Genomic DNA, 23,801 nt, shown 5'->3' with positions numbered 1-23,801 from the left:
CATACACACCTGGCAGGATCCTGATACACTGTGAAAACCCCACACACACCTGGCAGGATCCTGATGCGCAGAGAAAGCACCAAACACACCTGGCATGATCCTGATACACTGTGAAAACCCATACACACCTGGTAGGATCCTGATGCAATGTGAAAACACTTTGCACACCTGGCAGGATCCTGATACACTGTGAAAACCCCACACACACCTGGCAGGATCCTGATCCACTGTGAAATCCGCTTACACACCTGGCAGGATCCTGATGCACTGTGAAAACCCCATACACACCTGGCAGTAGCCTGATACACTGTGAAAACCCCACACACACCTGGCAGGATCCAAATGCACTGTGAAAACCCCATACACACCTGGCAGGATCCTGATGCACTGTGAAAACCCCATACACACGATGCAGGATCCTGATACACTGTGAAACCCCCACAGACATCTGGAAGGATTCTGATGCACTGTGAAAACCCCATACACATCTGGCAGGACCCTGATGCACTGTGAAAACCCCATTCACATCTGGCAGTTTCCTGATCCACTGTGAAATCCGCATACACACCTGGCAGGATCCTGATCCGCTGTGAAAACCCCATACACACTTGGGAGGATCCTGATGCACTGTGAAAACCCCATAGACACCAGGCAGTAGCCTGATACACTGCGAAAACCCCACACACACCTGGCAGGATCCAAAAACACTGAAAACCCCATTCACATCTGGCAGTTTCCTGCTAAACTGTGAGACCCCCATACACACCTGGCAGGATCCTGATGAACTGTGAAACCCCCATACACACCTGGCAGGTTCCTGATAAACTGTGAATCCCACATACACACCTGGCAGGATCCTGATAAACTGTGAAAACCCCATAAACACCTGGCAGGATCCTGATACACTGTGAAAACCCCATACACACGTGGCAGGATCCTGATCCACTGTATATATACCCCATACGCACCTGGCAGGATGCTGATAAACTGTCAATCCCGCATACACACCTGGCAGGATCCTGATAAACTGTGAAACCCCCATACACACCTGGCAGGATCCTGATGTACTGTGAAACCCCATACACACCTGGCAGGATCCTGATATACTGTGAAACCCCCAAACACACCTGGCAGGAGCCTGATAAACTGTGAAACCCCCATACAGACCTGGCAGGATCCTGATAAACTGCGAAAATCCCAGACACACCTGGCAGCATCCTGATATACTGTGAAACCCCCAAGCACACCTGGCAGGATCCTGATGCACTGTGAAAACCCCATTCACATCTGGCAGTTTCCTGATCCACTGTGAAACCCACATACACACCTGGCAGCATCCTGATGAACTGTGAAGCCCCCAGACACACCTGGCAGGATCCCGATAAATTTTGAGACCCCCATACACACCTGGCAGGATCCTGATGAACTGTGAAACCCCCATACACACCTGGCAGGATCCTGATAAACTGTGAATCCCACATACACACCTGGCAGGATCCTGATAAACTGTGAAACCCCCATAAACACCTGGCAGGATCCTGATACACCGTGAAAACCCCGGACACAGCAGGCAGGATCCTGATAAACTGTCAAACCCCATACACACCAGGCAGGATCCTGATAAACTGTGAAACCCACATACACACCTGGCAGGAGCCTGATACACTGTGAAACCCACATACACACCTGGAAGGATCCTGACACACTGTGAAAACCCCAGACACACCAGGCAGGATCATTATAAACTGTGAAACCCACATATACACCTGGCAGGATCCTGATAAACTGTGAAACCCCATACACAGGTGGCAGGATCATGAGACACTGTGAAACCCCCAGACACATCTGGCAGGATCCTGATAAACTGTGAATCCCACATACACACCTGGCAGGATCCTGATAAACTGTGAAACCCCCAGACACACCAGGCAGGATCCCGATAAACTGTGAAACCCCCATACACACCTGGCAGGAAACTGATAAAATGTGAAACCAACATACAGACCTGGCAGTCTCCTGATAAACTGTGAAACACCCATACAGACCTGGCAGGATCCTGATTAACTGCGAAAACCCCAGACACACCTGGCAGCATCCTGATAAACTGTGAAACCCACACACACACCTGGCAGGATCCTAATACACTGTGAAACCCCCATACACACCTGGCATGATCCTGATAAAATGCGAAACCCACATATACACCTGGCAGAATCCTGATACACTGTGAAAACCCCATACACACCTGGCAGGATCCTGATGCACAGTGAAAACCCCATACATACCTGGCAGGATCCTGATACACTGTGAAAACCCCACACACACCTGGCAGGATCCTGATACACTGTGAAAACCCCATACACACCTGGCAGGAAACAGATGCACTGTGAAATCCCCATACACACCTGGCAGGATCCTGAAACACTGTGAAAACCCCACACACACCTGGCAGGATCCCGATCCACTGTGAAAACCCCATACACACCTGGCAGGAACCTGATCCACTGTGAAAACCCCATACACACTTGGCAGGATCCTGATACACTGTGAAAACCACATACACACCTATCAGGATCCTGATACACTTTGAAAACACCAGACACACCTGGCAGGATCCTGATCCACTGTATATATACCCCATACGCACCTGGAAGGATGCTGATAAATTGTCAAACCCCCATACACACCTGGCAGGATCCTGTTAAACTGTGAAACCCACATACACACCTGGCAGGATCCTGATGAACAGTGAAACCCCCAGACACACCAGACAGGATCCTGATAAATTGTGAAACACCCATACACACCTGGCAGGATCCTGATGAACTGTGAAACCCCCATACACATCTGGCAGCATCCTGATAAACTGTGAAACCCACATACATACGTGGCAGGATCCTGATCCACTGTGAAACCCCATACACACCAGGCAGGATACTGATAAACTGTGAAACCCACATGCACACCTGGCAGGAGCCAGGTACACTGTGAAACCACCATACACACCTGGCAGAATCCTGATACACTGTGAAAACCCCAGACACACCAGGCAGGATCCTGATAAACTGTGAAACCCCATACACACGTGGCAGGATCCTGATACACTGTGAAACCCCCAGACACATCTGGAAGGATCCTGATGCACTGTGAAATACCCATACACAACTGGCAGGATCCTGATGCACTGTGAAAACCCCATTCACATCTGGCAGGATCCTGATAAACTGTGAAACCCCAGACACAAAAGGCAGGATCCCAATAAACTGTGAAAACCCCATACACACCTGACAGGATCCTGACAAACTGTGAAACCCCCATACACACCTGGCAGGAAACTGATGAACTGTGAAACCAACATCCACACCTGGCAGGATCCTGAAAAACTGTGAAACCCCCATACACACCTGGCAGGATCCTCATAAATTCTGAAAACCCCAGACAAACCTGGCAGGATCCTGATAAACTGTGAAACCCACATACACACCTGGCAGGATCCTGATACACTGCGAAACCCCCATACACACCTGGCATGATCCTGATAAAATGTGAAACCCACATACACACCTGGCAGGATCCTGATACACTGTGAAAATCCCATATACACCTGGCAGAATCCTGATGCACAGTGAAAACCCCATACACACCTGGCAGGATCCTGATACACTGTGAAAACCCCACACACACCTGGCAGGATCCTGATGCGCAGAGAAAGCACCAAACACACCTGGCAGGATCCTGATACACTGTGAAAACCCATACACACCTGGTAGGATGCTGATGCAATGTGAAAACACTTTGCACACCTGGCAGGATCCTGATACACTGTGAAAACCCCACACACACCTGGCAGGATCCTGATCCACTGTGAAATCCGCTTACACACCTGGCAGGATCCTGATGCACTGTGAAAACCCCATACACACCTGGCAGTAGCCTGATACACTGTGAAAACCCCACACACACCTGGCAGGATCCAAATGCACTGTGAAAACCCCATACACACCTGGCAGGATCCTGATGCACTGTGAAAACCCCATACACACGATGCAGGATCCTGATACACTGTGAAACCCCCACAGACATCTGGAAGGATCCTGATGCACTGTGAAAACCCCATACACATCTGGCAGGACCCTGATGCACTGTGAAAACCCCATTCACATCTGGCAGTTTCCTGATCCACTGTGAAATCCGCATACACACCTGGCAGAAACCTGATCCACTGTGAAAACCCCATACACACTTGGGAGGATCCTGATGCACTGTGAAAACCCCATAGACACCAGGCAGTAGCCTGATACACTGCGAAAACCCCACACACACCTGGCAGGATCCAAAAACACTGTGAAAACCCCATTCACATCTGGCAGTTTCCTGATAAACTGTGAGACCCCCATACACACCTGGCAGGATCCTGATGAACTGTGAAACCCCCATACACACCTGGCAGGTTCCTGATAAACTGTGAATCCCACATACACACCTGGCAGGATCCTGATACACTGTGAAAACCCCATACACACGTGGCAGGATCCTGATCCACTGTATATATACCCCATACGCACCTGGCAGGATGCTGATAAACTGTCAATCCCGCATACACACGTGGCAGGATCCTGATAAACTGTGAAACCCCCATACACACCTGGCAGGATCCTGATGTACTGTGAAACCCCATACACACCTGGCAGGATCCTGATATACTGTGAAACCCCCAAACACACCTGGCAGGAGCCTGATAAACTGTGAAACCCCCATACAGACCTGGCAGGATCCTGATAAACTGCGAAAATCCCAGACACACCTGGCAGCATCCTGATATACTGCGAAACCCCCAAGCACACCTGGCAGGATCCTGATGCACTGTGAAAACCCCATTCACATCTGGCAGTTTCCTGATCCACTGTGAAACCCACATACACACCTGGCAGGATCCTGATGAACTGTGAAGCCCCCAGACACACCTGGCAGGATCCCGATAAATTCTGAGACCCCCATACACACCTGGCAGGATCCTGATAAACTGTGAATCCCACATACACACCTGGCAGGATCCTGATAAACTGTGAAACCCCCATAAACACCTGGCAGGATCCTGATACACCGTGAAAACCCCGGACACAGCAGGCAGGATCCTGATAAACTGTCAAACCCCATACACACCAGGCAGGATCCTGATAAACTGTGAAACCCACATACACACCTGGCAGGAGCCTGATACACTATGAAACCCACATACACACCTGGAAGGATCCTGACACACTGTGAAAACCCCAGACACACCAGGCAGGATCATTATAAACTGTGAAACCCACATATACACCTGGCAGGATCCTGATAAACTGTGAAACCCCATACACAGGTGGCAGGATCATGAGACACTGTGAAACCCCCAGACACATCTGGCAGGATCCTGATAAACTGTGAATCCCACATACACACCTGGCAGGATCCTGATAAACTGTGAAACCCCCAGACACACCAGGCAGGATCCCGATAAACTGTGAAACCCCCATACACACCTGGCAGGAAACTGATAAAATGTGAAACCAACATACAGACCTGGCAGTCTCCTGATAAACTGTGAAACACCCATACAGACCTGGCAGGATCCTGATAAACTGCGAAAACCCCAGACACACCTGGCAGCATCCTGATAAACTGTGAAACCCACACACACACCTGGCAGGATCCTAATACACTGTGAAACCCCCATACACACCTGGCATGATCCTGATAAAATGCGAAACCCACATATACACCTGGCAGGATCCTGATACACTGTGAAAACCCCATACACACCTGGCAGGATCCTGATGCACAGTGAAAACCCCATACATACCTGGCAGGATCCTGATACACTGTGAAAACCCCACACACACCTGGCAGGATCCTGATACACTGTGAAAACCCCATACACACCTGGCAGGAAACAGATGCACTGTGAAATCCCAATACACACCTGGCAGGATCCTGAAACACTGTGAAAACCCCACACACACCTGGCAGGATCCCGATCCACTGTGAAAACCCCATACACACCTGGCAGGAACCTGATCCACTGTGAAAACCCCATACACACTTGGCAGGATCCTGATACACTGTGAAAACCACATACACACCTATCAGGATCCTGATACACTTTGAAAACACCAGACACACCTGGCAGGATCCTGATCCACTGTATATATACCCCATACGCACCTGGAAGGATGCTGATAAACTGTCAAACCCCCATACACACCTGGCAGGATCCTGATAAACTGTGAAACCCACATACACACCTGGCAGGATCCTGATGAACTGTGAAACCCCCAGACACACCAGACAGGATCCTGATAAATTGTGAAACACCCATACACACCTGGCAGGATCCTGATGAACTGTGAAACCCCCATACACATCTGGCAGCATCCTGATAAACTGTGAAACCCACATACACACCTGGCAGGAGCCTGGTACACTGTGAAACCACCATACACACCTGGCAGAATCCTGATACACTGTGAAAACCCCAGACACACCAGGCAGGATCCTGATAAACTGTGAAACCCACATATACAGCTGGCAGGATCCTGATAAACTGTGAAACCCCATACACACGTGGCAGGATCCTGATACACTGTGAAACCCCCAGACACATCTGGAAGGATCCTGATGCACTGTGAAATACCCATACACAACTGGCAGGATCCTGATGCACTGTGAAAACCCCATTCACATCTGGCAGGATCCTGATAAACTGTGAAACCCCAGACACAAAAGGCAGGATCCCAATAAACTGTGAAAACCCCATACACACCTGACAGGATCCTGACAAACTGTGAAACCCCCATACACACCTGGCAGGAAACTGATGAACTGTGAAACCAACATCCACACCTGGCAGGATCCTGAAAAACTGTGAAACCCCCATACACACCTGGCAGGATCCTCATAAATTCTGAAAACCCCAGACAAACCTGGCAGGATCCTGATAAACTGTGAAACCCACATACACACCTGGCAGGATCCTGATACACTGCGAAACCCCCATACACACCTGGCATGATCCTGATAAAATGTGAAACCCACATACACACCTGGCAGGATCCTGATACACTGTGAAAATCCCATACACACCTGGCAGAATCCTGATGCACAGTGAAAACCCCATACACACCTGGCAGGATCCTGATTCACTGTGAAAACCCCACACACACCTGGCAGGAACCTGATCCACTGTGAAAACCCCATACACATTTGGCAGGATCCTGATACACTGTGAAAACCACATACACACCTATCAGGATCCTGATACACTTTGAAAACACCAGACACACCTGGCAGGATCCTGATCCACTGTATATATACCCCATACGCACCTGGAAGGATGCTGATAAACTGTCAAACCCCCATACACACCTGGCAGGATCCTGATAAACTGTGAAACCCCCATACACACCTGGCAGGATCCTGATGTAATGTGAAACCCCATACACACCTGGCAGGATCCTGATATACTGTGAAACCCCCATACACACCTGGCAGGAGCCTGATAAACTGTGAAACCCCCATACAGACCTGGCAGGATCCTGATAAACTGCGAAAATCCCAGACACACCTGGCAGCATCCTGATAAACTGTGAAACCCACATACACAACTGGCAGGATCCTGATACACAGTGAAACTCCCATACACACCTGGCATGATCCAGATAAACTGTGAAACCCACATACACACCTGGCAGGATCCTGATACACTGTGAAAACCCCGTACACACCTGGCAGGATCCTGATGCACAGTGAAAACCCCACACACCTGGCAGGATCCTGATACACTGTGAAAACCCCACACACACCTGGCAGGATCCTGATGCACAGTGAAAACACCAAACACACCTGGCAGGATCCTGATACACTGTGAAAACCGCATAGACACCTGGCAGGATCCTGATGGACTGTGAAAACCCCATACACACCTGGCAGGATCCTGATCCACTGTGAAAACCCCATACACAACTGGCAGTATCCTGATCCACTGTGAAAACCGCATACACTCCGGGCAGGATCCTGATCCACTGTGAAAACCACATACACACTTGGGAGGATTCTGATACACTGTGAAAACCCCATACGCACCTGGCAGTATCCTGATACACTGTGAGAACCCCACACACACCTGGCAGGATCCAAATACACTGTGAAATCCCCATACACACCTGGCAGGATCCTGATGCACTGTGAAAACCCCATACACACGATGCAGGATCCTGTTACACTGTGAAACCCCCACACACATCTGGAAGGATTCTGATGCACTGTGAAAACCCCATACACATCTGGCAGGATCCTGACGCACTGTGAAAACCCCATTCACATCTGGCAGTTTCCTGATACACTGTGAAACCCACATACACACCTGGCAGGATCCTGATGAACTTTGAAGCCCCCAGACAGACCTGGCAGGATCCTGATAAACTGTGAGACCCCCATATACACCTGGCAGGATCCTGATGAACTGTGAAACCCCCATACACACCTGGCAGGATCCTGATACACTGTGAAAACCCCAGACACACGTGGCAGGATCCTGATCCACTGTGAAACCCCATGCACACCAGGCAGGATCCTGATAAACTGTGAAACCCACATACACAGCTGGCAGGAGCCTGATACACTGTGAAACCCACATACACACCTGGAAGGATCCTGACGCACTGTGAAAACCCCAGACACACCTGGCAGGATCCTGATAAACTGTGAGACCCCCATACACACCTGGCAGGACCCTGATGAACTGTGAAACCCCCATACACACCTGGCAGGATCCTGATACACTGTGAAAGCCACATACACACCTGGCAGGATCCTGATGAACTGTGAAGCCCCCAGACACACCTGGCAGGATCCTGATAAACTGTGAGACGCCCAGACACACATGGCGGGATCCTGATGAACTGTGAAACCCCCATACACACCTGGCAGGATCCTGATAAACTGTGAAACCCACATACACACCTGGCAAGATCCTGATAAACTGTGAAACCCCCATAAACACCTGGCAGGATCCTGATACACTGTGAAAACCCCATACACACGTGGCAGCATCATGATACACTGTGAAACCCCCTGACACATCTGGAAGGAACCTGATGCACTGTGAAAAACCCATACACATCTGGCAGGATCCTGATGCACTGTGAAAACCCCATTCACATCTGGCTGGATCCTGATAAACTGTGAATTTCACATACACACCTGGCAGGTTCCTGATAAACTGTGAAACCCCCAGACACACCAGGCAGGATCCCGATAAACGGTGAAACACCCATACACACCTGGGAGGATCCTGACAAACTGTGAAACCCCCAACCACACCTGGCAGGAAACTGATAAACTGTGAAACCAACATACACACCTGGCAGGATCCTGATAAACTGTGAAACACCCAAAGAGACCTGGCTGGATCCTGATAAACTGCGAAAACCCCGGCCCCTCCTCCAGCATCCTGATAAACTGTGAAACACCCACACAGACCTGGCAGGATCCCGATAAACTGCGAAAACCCCGGCCCCTTCTCCAGCATCCTGATAAACTGTGAAACCCACATACACACCTGGCAGGATCCTCATACACTGTGAAACCCCCATACACACCTGGCATGATCCTGATAAAATGCTAAACCCACATACACACCTGGCAGGATCCTGATCCACAGTGAAATCCCCATACACACCTGGCAGGATCCTGATGCACAGTGAAAACCCCATACACACCTGGCAGGATCCTGATGCACAGTGAAAACCCCATACACACCTGGCAGGATCCTGATACGCTGCGAAAACCCCATACACACCTGGCAGGAACCTGATGCACAGTGAAAACCCCATACACACCTGGCAGGATTCTGATACACTGCGAAAACCCCATACATACCTGGCAGGAAACTGATGCACTTTGAAAACCCCATACACACCTGGCAGGATCCTGATACACTGTGAAAACCCCACACACACCCGGCAGGATCCTGAACCACTGTGAAAACCCCATACACACCTGGCAGGATCCTGATCCAATGTGAAAACCCCATGCACACTTGGCGGGATCCTGATACACTGTGAAAACCACATGCACACCTGGCAGGATCCTGATATACTTTGAAAACACCATACACATCAGGCAGGATCCTGATCCACTGTATATATACCCCATACACAACTGGCAGGATGCTGATAAACTGTCAAACCCCCATACACACCTGGCAGCATCCTGATAAACTGTGAAACCCCCATACACACCTGGCAGGTTCCTGATGTACTGTGAAACCCCATACACACCTGGCAGGATCCTGATATACTGTGAAACCCCCATACACACCTGGCAGGTTCCTGATGTACTGTGAAACCCCATACACACCTGGCAGGATCCTGATACACTGTGAAAACCCCGCACACACCTGGCAGGATCCTGATCCACTGTGAAATCCGCATACACACCTGTCAGGATCCTGATCCACTGTGAAAACCCCATTCACACCTGGCAGAATCCTGATACACTGTGAAACCCACATACACACCTGGAAGGATCCTGACACACTGTGAAAACCCCAGACACACCAGGCAGGATCCTGATAAACTGCGAGACCCCCATACACACCTGGCAGGACCCTGATGAACTGTGAAACCCCCATACACAACTGGCAGGATCCTGATAAACTGTGAAACCCCCATATACACCTGGCAGGATCCTGATGAACTGTGAAGCCCCCAGACACACCTGGCAGGAACCTGATAAACTGTGAGACGCCCACACACACATGGCAGGATCCTGATGAACTGTGAAACCCCCATACACACCTGGCAGGATCCTGATAAACTGTGAAACCCACATACACACCTGGCAGGATCCTGATAAACTGTGAAACCCCCATAAACACCTGGCAGCATCCTGATACGCTGTGAAAACCCCATACACACGTGGCAGGATCATGATACACTGTGAAACCCCCTGACACATCTGGAAGGATCCTGATGCACTGTGAAAAACCCATACACATCTGGCAGGATCCTGATGCACTGTGAAAACCCCATTCACATCTGGCTGGATCCTGATAAACTGTGAATCCCACATACACACCTGGCAGGTTCCTGATAAAATGTAAAACCCCCAGACACACCAGGCAGGATCCCAATAAACTGTAAAACCAACATACACACCTGGCAGGATCCTGATAAACTGTGAAACACCCATACAGATCTGGCAGGTTCCTGATAAACTGCGAAAACCCCGGCCCCTCCTCCAGCAACCTGATAAACTGTGAAACACCCATACAGACCTGGCAGGAACCTGATACACTGCGAAAACCCCGGCCCCTCCTCCAGCATCCTGATAAACTGTGAAACCCACATACACACCTGGCAGGATCCTAATAAACTGTGAAACCCCCATATACACCTGGCAGGATCCTGATGAACTGTGAAGCCCCCAGACACACCTGGCAGGAATCTGATAAACTGTGAGACGCCCACACACACATGGCAGGATCCTGATGAACTGTGAAACCCCCATACACACCTGGCAGGATCCTGATAAACTGTGAAACCCACATACACACCTGGCAGGATCCTGATGCACAGTGAAAACCCCATACGCACCTGGCAGGATCCTGATGCACAGTGAAAACCCCATACACACCTGGCAGGATGCTGATACACTGCGCAAACCCCATACACACCTGGCAGGAAACTGATGCACTGTGAAAACCCTATACACACCTGGCAGGATCCTGAACCACTGTGAAAACCCCATACACACCTGGCAGGAGCCTGATCCAATGTGAAAACCCCATGCACACTTGGCAGGATCCTGATACACTGTGAAAACCACATGCACACCTGGCAGGATCCTGAAATACTTTGAAAACACCATACACATCAGGCAGGATCCTGATCCACTGTATATATACCCCATACGCACCTGGCAGGATGCTGATAATCTGTCAAACCCCCATACACACCTGGCAGCATCCTGATAAACTGTGAAACCCCCATACACACCTGGCAGGTTCCTGATGTACTGTGAAACCCCATACACACCTGGCAGGATCCTGATATACTGTGAAACCCCCATACACACCTGGCAGGAGCCTGATAAACTGTGAAACCCCCATACAGACCTGGCAGGATCCTGATAAACTGCGAAAATCCCAGACACACCTGGCAGCATCCTGATAAACTGTGAAACCCACATACACACCTGGCAGGATCCTGATGCAGTGTGAAACCCCCATACACACCTGGCATGATCCTGATAAACTGTGAAACCCACATACACACCTGGCAAGATCCTGATACACTGTGAAAACCCCATACACACCTGGCGGGATCCTGATGCACAGTGAAAACCCCATCCACACCTGGCAGGATCCGGATACACTGTGAAAACCCCACACACACCTGGCAGGATCCTGATGCACAGTGAAAACACCAAACACACCTGGCAGGATCCTGATACACTGTGAAAACCCCATACACACCTGGCAGGATCCTGATGGACTGTGAAAACCCCATACACACCTGGCAGGATCCTGATCCACTTTGAAATCCGCATACACACCTGTCAGGATCCTGATCCACTGTGAAAACCCCATTCACACTTGGCAGGATCCTGATACACTGTGAAACCCACATACACACCTGGAAGGATCCTGACACACTGTGAAAACCCCAGACACATCAGGCAGGATCCTGATAAAATGCGAGACCCCCATACACACCTGGCAGGACCCTGATGAACTGTGAAAACCCCATACACACCTGGCAGGATCCTGATAAACTGTGAAACCCCCATATACACCTGGCAGGATCCTGATGAACTGTGAAGCCCCCAGACACACCTGGCAGGAACCTGATAAACTGTGAGACGCCCACACACACATGGCAGGATCCTGATGAACTGTGAAACCCCCATACACACCTGGCAGGATCCTGATAAACTGTGAAACCCACATACACACCTGGCAGGATCCTGATAAACTGTGAAACCCCCATAAACACCTGGCAGCATCCTGATACGCTGTGAAAACCCCATACACACGTGGCAGGATCATGATACACTGTGAAACCCCCTGACACATCTGGAAGGATCCTGATGCACTGTGAAAAATCCATACACATCTGGCAGGATCCTGATGCACTGTGAAAACCCCATTCACATCTGGCTGGATCCTGATAAACTGTGAATCCCACATACACACCTGGCAGGTTCCTGATAAAATGTAAAACCCCCAGACACACCAGGCAGGATCCCAATAAACTGTGAAACCCCCATACACACCTGGGAGGATCCTGACAAACTGTGAAACCCCCATACACACCTGGCAGGAAACTGATAAACTGTAAAACCAACATACACACCTGGCAGGATCCTGATAAACTGTGAAACACCCATACAGATCTGGCAGGTTCCTGATAAACTGCGAAAACCCCAGCCCCTCCTCCAGCAACCTGATAAACTGTGAAACACCCATACAGACCTGGCAGGATCCTGATACACTGCGAAAACCCCGGCCCCTCCTCCAGCATCCTGATAAACTGTGAAACCCACATACACACCTGGCAGGATCCTAATACACTGTGAAACCCCCATACACACCTGGCATGATCCTGATAAAATGCTAAACCCACATACACACCTGGCAGGATCCTGATCCACTGTGAAATCCCCATACACACCTGGCAGGATCCTGATGCACAGTGAAAACCCCATACACACCTGGCAGGATCCTGATGCAGAGGTAAAACCCCATACACACCTGGCAGGATCCTGATACACTGCGAAAACCCCATACACACCTGGCAGGAAACTGATGCACTGTGAAAACCCCATACACACCTGGCAGGATCCTGATACACTGTGAAAACCCCACACACACCCGGCAGGATCCTGAACCACTGTGAAAACCCCATACACACCTGGCAGGATCCTGATCCAATGTGAAAACCCCATGCACACTTGGCAGGATCCTGATACACTGTGAAAACCACATGCACACCTGGCAGGATCCTGATATACTTTGAAAACACCATACACATCAGGCAGGATCCTGATCCACTGTATATATACCCCATACGCACCTGGCAGGATGCTGATAAACTGTCAAACCCCCATACACACCTGGCAGCATCCTGATAACCTGTGAAACCCCCATACACACCTGGCAGGTTCCTGATGTACTGTGAAACCCCATACACACCTGGCAGGATCCTGATATACTGTGAAACCCCCATACACACCTGGCAGGAGCCTGATAAACTGTGAAACCCCCAGACAGACCTGGCAGGATCCTGATAAACTGCAAAAAACCCAGACACACCTGGCAGGTTCCTGATGTACTGTGAAACCCCATACACACCTGGCAGGATCCTGATATACTGTGAAACCCCCATACACACCTGGCAGGAGCCTGATAAACTGTGAATCCCCCATACAGACCTGGCAGGATCCTGATAAACTGCGAAAATCCCAGACACACCTGGCTGCATCCTGATAAACTGTGAAACCCACATATACACCTGGCAGGATCCTGATTCACTGTGAAACCCCCATACACACCTGGCATGATCCTGATATACTGTGAAACCCACATACACACCTGGCAAGATCCTGATACACTGTGAAAACCCCATACACATCTGGCAGGATCCTGATGCACAGTGAAAACACCAAACACACCTGGCAGGATCCTGATACACTGTGAAAACCCCATACACACCTGGCAGGATCCTGATGGACTGTGAAAACCCCATACACACCTGGCAGGATCCTGATACACTGTGAAAACCCCGCACACACCTGGCAGGATCCTGATCCACTGTGAAATCCGCATACACACCTGTCAGGATCCTGAGCCACTATGAAAACCCCATTCACACTTGGCAGGATCCTGATACACTGTGAAACCCACATACACACCTGAAAGGATCCTGACACACTGTGAAAACCCCAGACACACCAGGCAGGATCCTGATAAACTGCGAGACCCCCATACACACCTGGCAGGACCCTGATGAACTGTGAAACCCCCATACACACCTGGCAGGATCCTGATAAACTGTGAAACCCCCATATACACCTGGCAGGATCCTGATGAACTGTGAAGCCCCCAGATACACCTGGCAGGAACCTGATAAACTGTGAGACGCCCACACACACATGGCAGGATCCTGATGAACTGTGAAACACCCATACACACCTGGCAGGATCCTGATAAACTGTGAAACCCACATACACACCTGGCAGGATCCTGATGCACAGTGAAAACCCCATACACACCTGGCAGGATCCTGATGCACAGTGAAAACCCCATACACACCTGGCAGGATGCTGATACACTGCGAAAACCCCATACACACCTGGCAGGAAACTGATGCACTGTGAAAACCCCATACACACCTGGCAGGATCCTGATACACTGTGAAAACCCCACACACACCCGGCAGGATCCTGAACCACTGTGAAAACCCCATACACACCTGGCAGGATCCTGATCCAATGTGAAAACCCCATGCACACTTGGCAGGATCCTGATACACTGTGAAAACCACATGCACACCTGGCAGGATCCTGATATACTTTGAAAACACCATACACATCAGGCAGGATCCTGATCCACTGTATATATACCCCATACGCACCTGGCAGGATGCTGATAAACTGTCAAACCCCCATACACACCTGGCAGCATCCTGATAAACTGTGAAACCCCCATACACACCTGGCAGGTTCCTGATGTACTGTGAAACCCCATACACACCTGGCAGGATACTGATATACTGTGAAACCCCCATACACACCTGGCAGGAGCCTGATAAACTGTGAAACCCCCATACAGACCTGGCAGGATCCTGATAAACTGCGAAAATCCCAGACACACGTGGCAGCATCCTGATAAACTGTGAAACCCACATACACACCTGGCAGGATCCTGATTCACTGTGAAACCCCCATACACACCTGGCATGATCCTGATAAACTGTGAAACCCACATACACACCTGGCAAGATCCTGATACACTGTGAAAACCCCATACACACCTGGCAGGATCCTGATGCACAGTGAAAACCCCATACACACCTGGCAGGATCCGGATACACTGTGAAAACCCCACACACACCTGGCAGGATCCTGATGCACAGTGAAAACACCAAACACACCTGGCAGGATCCTGATACACTGTGAAAACCCCATACACACCTGGCAGGATCCTGATGGACTGTGAAAACCCCATACACACCTGGCAGGATCCTGATACACTGTGAAAACCCCGCACAAACCTGGCAGGATCCTGATCCACTGTGAAATCCGCATACACACCTGTCAGGATCCTGATCCACTGTGAAAACCCCATTCACACTTGGCAGGATCCTGATACACTGTGAAACCCACATACGCACCTGGAAGGATCCTGACACACTGTGAAAACCCCAGACACACCAGGCAGGATCCTGATAAACTGCGAGACCCCCATACACACCTGGCAGGACCCTGATGAACTGTGAAACCCCCATACACACCTGGCAGGATCCTGATAAACTGTGAAACCCCCATATACACCTGGCAGGATCCTGATGAACTGTGAAGCCCCCAGATACACCTGGCAGGAACCTGATAAACTGTGAGACGCCCACACACACATGGCAAGATCCTGATGAACTGTGAAACACCCATACACACCTGGCAGGATCCTGATAAACTGTGAAACCCACATACACACCTGGCAGGATCCTGATGCACAGTGAAAACCCCATACACACCTGGCAGGTTCCTGATAAAATGTAAAACCCCCAGACACACCAGGCAGGATCCCAATAAACTGTAAAACCAACATACACACCTGGCAGGATACTGATAAACTGTGAAACACCCATACAGATCTGGCAGGTTCCTGATAAACTGCGAAAACCCCGGCCCCTCCTCCAGCAACCTGATAAACTGTGAAACACCCATACAGACCTGGCAGGATCCTGATACACTGCGAAAACCCCGGCCCCTCCTCCAGCATCCTGATAAACTGTGAAACCCACATACACACCTGGCAGGATCCTAATAAACTGCGAGACCCCCATAAACACCTGGCAGGACCCTGATGAACTGTGAAACCCCCATACACACCTGGCAGGATCCTGATAAACTGTGAAACCCCCATATACACCTGGCAGGATCCTGATGAACTGTGAAGCCCCCAGACACACCTGGCAGGAACCTGATAAACTGTGAGACGCCCACACACACATGGCAGGATCCTGATGAACTGTGAAACCCCCATACACACCTGGCAGGATCCTGATAAACTGTGAAACCCACATACACACCTGGCAGGATCCTGATGCACAGTGAAAACCCCATACACACCTGGCAGGATCCTGATTCACAGTGAAAACCCCATACACACCTGGCAGGATGCTGATACACTGCGAAAACCCCATACACACCTGGCAGGAAACTGATGCACTGTGAAAACCCCATACACACCTGGCAGGATCCTGATACACTGTGAAAACCCCACACACACCCGGCAGGATCCTGAACCACTGTGAAAACCCCATGCACACTTGGCAGGATCCTGATACACTGTGAAAACCACATGCACACCTGGCAGGATCCTGAAATACTTTGACAACACCATACACATCAGGCAGGATCCTGATCCACTGTATATATACCCCATACGCACCTGGCAGGATGCTGATAAACTGTCAAACCCCCATACACACCTGGCAGCATCCTGATAAACTGTGAAACCCCCATACACACCTGGCAGGTTCCTGATGTACTGTGAAACCCCATACACACCTGGCAGGATCCTGATATACTGTGAAACCCCCATACACACCTGGCAGGAGCCTGATAAACTGTGAAACCCCCATACAGACCTGGCAGGATCCTGATAAACTGCAAAAATCCCAGACACACCTGGCAGCATCCTGATAAATTGTGAAACCCACATACACACCTGGCAGGATCCTGATTCACTGTGAAACCCCCATACACACCTGGCATGATCCTGATAAACTGTGAAACCCACATACACACCTGGCAAGATCCTGATACACTGTGAAAACACCATACACACCTGGCAGGATCCTGATGCACAGTGAAAACCCCATACACACCTGGCAGGATCTGGATACACTGTGAAAACCCCACACACACCTGGCAGGATCCTGATGCACAGTGAAAACACCAAACACACCTGGCAGGATCCTGATACACTGTGAAAACCCCATACACACCTGGCAGGATCCTGATGGACTGTGAAAACCCCATACACACCTGGCAGGATCCTGATACACTGTGAAAACCCCGCACACACCTGGCAGGATCCTGATCCACTGTGAAATCCGCATACACACCTGTCAGGATCCTGATCCACTGTGAAAACCCCATTCACACTTGGCAGGATCCTGATACACTGTGAAACCCACATACACACCTGGAAGGATCCTGACACACTGTGAAAACCCCAGACACACCAGGCAGGATCCTGATAAACTGCGAGACCCCCATACACACCTGGCAGGACCCTGATGAACTGTGAAACCCCCATACACACCTGGCAGGATCCTGATAAACTGTGAAACCCCCATATACACCTGGCAGGATCCTGATGAACTGTGAAGCCCCCAGACACACCTGGCAGGAACCTGATAAACTGTGAGACGCCCACACACACATGGCAGGATCCTGATGAACTGTGAAACCCCCATACACACCTGGCAGGATCCTGATAAACTGTGAAACCCACATACACACCTGGCAGGATCCTGATAAACTGTGAAACCCCCATAAACACCTGGCAGCATCCTGATACGCTGTGAAAACCCCATACACACGTGGCAGGATCATGATACACTGTGAAACCCCCTGACACATCTGGAAGGATCCTGATGCACTGTGAAAAATCCATACACATCTGGCAGGATCCTGATGCACTGTGAAAACCCCATTCACATCTGGCTGGATCCTGATAAACTGTGAATCCCACATACACACCTGGCAGGTTCCTGATAAAATGTAAAACCCCCAGACACACCAGGCAGGATCCCAATAAACTGTGAAACCCCCATACACACCTGGGAGGATCCTGACAAACTGTGAAACCCCCATATACACCTGGCAGGATCCTGATGAACTGTGAAGCCCCCAGACACACCTGGCAGGAACCTGATAAACTGTGAGACGCCCACACACACATGGCAGGATCCTGATGAACTGTGAAACCCCCATACACACCTGGCAGGATCCTGATAAACTGTGAAACCCACATACACACCTGGCAGGATCCTGATGCACAGTGAAAACCCCATACACACCTGGCAGGATCCTGATGCACAGTGAAAACCCCATACACACCTGGCAGGATGCTGATACACTGCGAAAACCCCATACACACCTGGCAGGAAACTGATGCACTGTGAAAACCCCATACACACCTGGCAGGATCCTGATACACTGTGAAAACCCCACACACACCCGGCAGGATCCTGAACCACTGTGAAAACCCCATACACACCTGGCAGGATCCTGATCCAATGTGAAAACCCCATGCACACTTGGCAGGATCCTGATACACTGTGAAAACCACATGCACACCTGGCAGGATCCTGAAATACTTTGAAAACACCAGACACATCAGGCAGGATCCTGATCCACTGTATATATACCCCATACGCACCTGGCAGGATGCTGATAAACTGTCAAACCCCCATACACACCTGGCAGCATCCTGATAAACTGTGAAACCCCCATACACACCTGGCAGGTTCCTGATGTACTGTGAAACCCCATACACACCTGGCAGGATCCTGATATACTGTGAAACCCCCATACACACCTGGCAGGAGCCTGATAAACTGTGAAACCCCCATACAGACCTGGCAGGATCCTGATAAACTGCGAAAATCCCAGACACACGTGGCAGCATCCTGATAAACTGTGAAACCCACATACACACCTGGCAGGATCCTGATTCACTGTGAAACCCCCATACACACCTGGCATGATCCTGATAAACTGTGAAAACCCCATACACACCTGGCAGGATCCTGATGCACAGTGAAAACCCCATACACACCTGGCAGGATCCGGATACACTGTGAAAACCCCACACACACCTGGCAGGATCCTGATGCACAGTGAAAACACCAAACACACCTGGCAGGATCCTGATACACTGTGAAAACCCCATACACACCTGGCAGGATCCTGATGGACTGTGAAAACCCCATACACACCTGGCAGGATCCTGATACACTGTGAAAACCCCGCACACACCTGGCAGGATCCTGATCCACTGTGAAATCCGCATACACACCTGTCAGGATCCTGATCCACTGTGAAAACCCCATTCACACTTGGCAGGATCCTGATAAACTGTGAAACCCACATACACACCTGGAAGGATCCTGACACACTGTGAAAACCCCAGACACACCAGGCAGGATCCTGATAAACTGCGAGACCCCCATACACACCTGGCAGGACCCTGATGAACTGTGAAACCCCCATACACACCTGGCAGGAACCTGATAAACTGTGAAACCCCCATATACACCTGGCAGGATCCTGATGAACTGTGAAGCCCCCAGACACACCTGGCAGGAACCTGATAAACTGTGAGACGCCCACACACACATGGCAGGATCCTGATGAACTGTGAAACCCCCATACACACCTGGCAGGATCCTGATAAACTGTGAAACCCACATACACACCTGGCAGGATCCTGATAAACTGTGAAACCCCCATAAACACCTGACAGCATCCTGATACGCTGTGAAAACCCCATACACACGTGGCAGGTTCATGATACACTGTGAAACCCCCTGACACATCTGGAAGGATCCTGATGCACTGTGAAAAATCCATACATATCTGGCAGGATCCTGATGCACTGTGAAAACCCCATTCACATCTGGCTGGATCCTGATAAACTGTGAATCCCACATACACACCTGGCAGGTTCCTGATAAAATGTAAAACCCCCAGACACACCAGGCAGGATCCCAATAAACTGTGAAACCCCCATACACACCTGGGAGGATCCTGACAAACTGTGAAACCCCCATACACACCTGGCAGGAAACTGATAAACTGTAAAACCAACATACACACATGGCAGGATCCTGATAAACTGTGAAACACCCATACAGATCTGGCAGGTTCCTGATAAACTGCGAAAACCCCGGCCCCTCCTCCAGCAACCTGATAAACTGTGAAACACCCATACAGACCTGGCAGGATCCTGATACACTGCGAAAACCCCGGTCCCTCCTCCAGCATCCTGATAAACTGTGAAACCTACATACACACCTGGCAGGATCCTAATACACTGTGAAACCCCCATACACACCTGGCATGATCCTGATAAAATGCTAAACCCACATACACACCTGGCAGGATCCTGATACACTGTGAAAACCCTACACACAACCGGCAGGATCCTGAACCACTGTGAAAACCCCATACACACCTGGCAGGATCCTGATCCAATGTGAACACCCCATGCACACTTGGCAGGATCCTGATACACTGTGAAAACCACATGCACACCTGGCAGGATCCTGATATACTTTGAAAACACCATACACATCAGGCAGGATCCTGATCCACTGTATATATACCCCATACGCACCTGGCAGGATGCTGATAAACTGTCAAACCCCCATACACACCTGGCAGCATCCTGATAAACTGTGAAACCCCCATACACACCTGGCAGGTTCCTGATGTACTGTGAAACCCCATACACACCTGGCAGGATCCTGATATACTGTGAAACCCCCATACACACCTGGCAGGAGCCTGATAAACTGTGAAACCCCCAGACAGACCTGGCAGGATCCTGATAAACTGCGAAAAACCCAGACACACCTGGCAGCATCCTGATATACTGTGAAATACACATACACACCTGGCAGGATCCTGATACACTGCGAAACCCCCATACACGCCTGGCATGATCCTGATAAACTGTGAAACCCACATACACACCTGGCAAGATCCTGATACACTGTGAAAACCCCATACACACCTGGCAGGATCCTGATGCACAGTGAAAACCCCAACCACACCTGGCAGGATCCTGACACACTGTGAAAACCCCACACACACCTGGCAGGATCCTGATGCACAGTGAAGACACCAAACACACCTGGCAGGATCCTGATACACTGTGAAAACCCCATACACACCTGGCAGGATCCAGATGGACTGTGAAAACCCCATACACACCTGGCAGGATCCTGATCCACTGTATATATACCCCATACGCACCTGGCAGGATGCTGATAAACTGTCAATTCCCCATACACACCTGGCAGGATCCTGATAAACTGAGAAACCCCCATATACACCTGGCAGGATCCTGATATACTGTGAAACCCCATACACACCTGGCAGAATCCTGATATACTGTGAAACGCCCACACACACCTGGCAGGAGCCTGATGCACTGTGAAATCCCCGTGCAAACCTGGCAGGTTCCTGATGCACAGTGAAACCCCATTCACATCTGGCAGGATCCTGAAACACAGTGAAACCCCATTCACATCTGGCAGGATCCTGATACACTGTGAAACCCCATGCACACCTGGCAGGATCCTGATACCCTGAGAAACCCCATACACACCTGGCAGGATCCTGATAAACAGTGAAACCCCCATGCACACCTGGCAGGATCCTGATCCACTGTGAAAACTCCATACACGCCTGGCAGTATCCTGATACACTGTTAAATCCCTGACACACCTGGCAGGATCCTGATCCACTGTGAAAACCCCATACACTCCTGGCAGGATCCTGTTCCACTGTGAAATCTCCATACACATCTGGCAGGATCCAGATCCACTGTGAAAACCCCGTTCACACCTGGCAGTTTCCTGATAAACGTTGAAACCCACATACACACCTGGCAGGATCCTGATGAACTGTGAAACCCCCAGACACACCAGGCAGGACCCTGATAAACTGTGAAACCCCCATACACACCTGGCAGGATCCTGATGAACTGTGAAACCCCCATACACACCTGGCAGGATCCTGATAAACTGTGAAACCCACATACACACGTGGCAGGATCCTGATCCACTGTGAAACCCCATAAACACCAGGCAGGATACTGCTAAACTGTGAAACCCACATACACACGTGGCAGGAGCCTGGTACAATGTGAAACCCCCATACACACCTGGCAGAATCCTGATAAACTGTGAAACCCACATATACACCTGGCAGGATCCTGATACACTGTGAAACTCCCAGACACATCTGGAAGGATCCTGATACACTGTGAAAAACCCATATACAACTGGCAGGATCCTGATGCACTGTGAAAACCCCATTCACATTTGGCAGGATCCTCATAAACTGTGAAACCCACAAACACACCTGGCAGGATCCTGATAAACTGTGAAACCCCAGATACAAAAGGCAGGATCCCGATAAACTGTGAAACCCCCATACACACCTGGCAGGAAACTGATGAACTGTGAAACCAACATCCACACCTGGCTGGATCCTGAAAAACTGTGAAACCCCCATGCACACCTGGCAGGATCCTCATAAACTGTGAAAACGCCAGACACACCTGGCAGGATCCTGATAAACTGTGAAACCCAATTACACACCTGGCTGGATCCTGATAAACTGTGAAACCCCAGACACAAAAGGCAGGATCCCGATAAACTGTCAAACCCCCATACACACCTGGCAGGAAACTGATGAACTGTGAAACCAACATCCACACCTGGCTGGATCCT

The sequence above is a fragment of the Heterodontus francisci genome, unplaced genomic scaffold (assembly GCF_036365525.1).
Source record: "Heterodontus francisci isolate sHetFra1 unplaced genomic scaffold, sHetFra1.hap1 HAP1_SCAFFOLD_52, whole genome shotgun sequence".
Lineage (NCBI taxonomy): Eukaryota > Metazoa > Chordata > Chondrichthyes > Heterodontiformes > Heterodontidae > Heterodontus > Heterodontus francisci.
Note: the sequence above shows the minus strand (reverse complement) of the source record.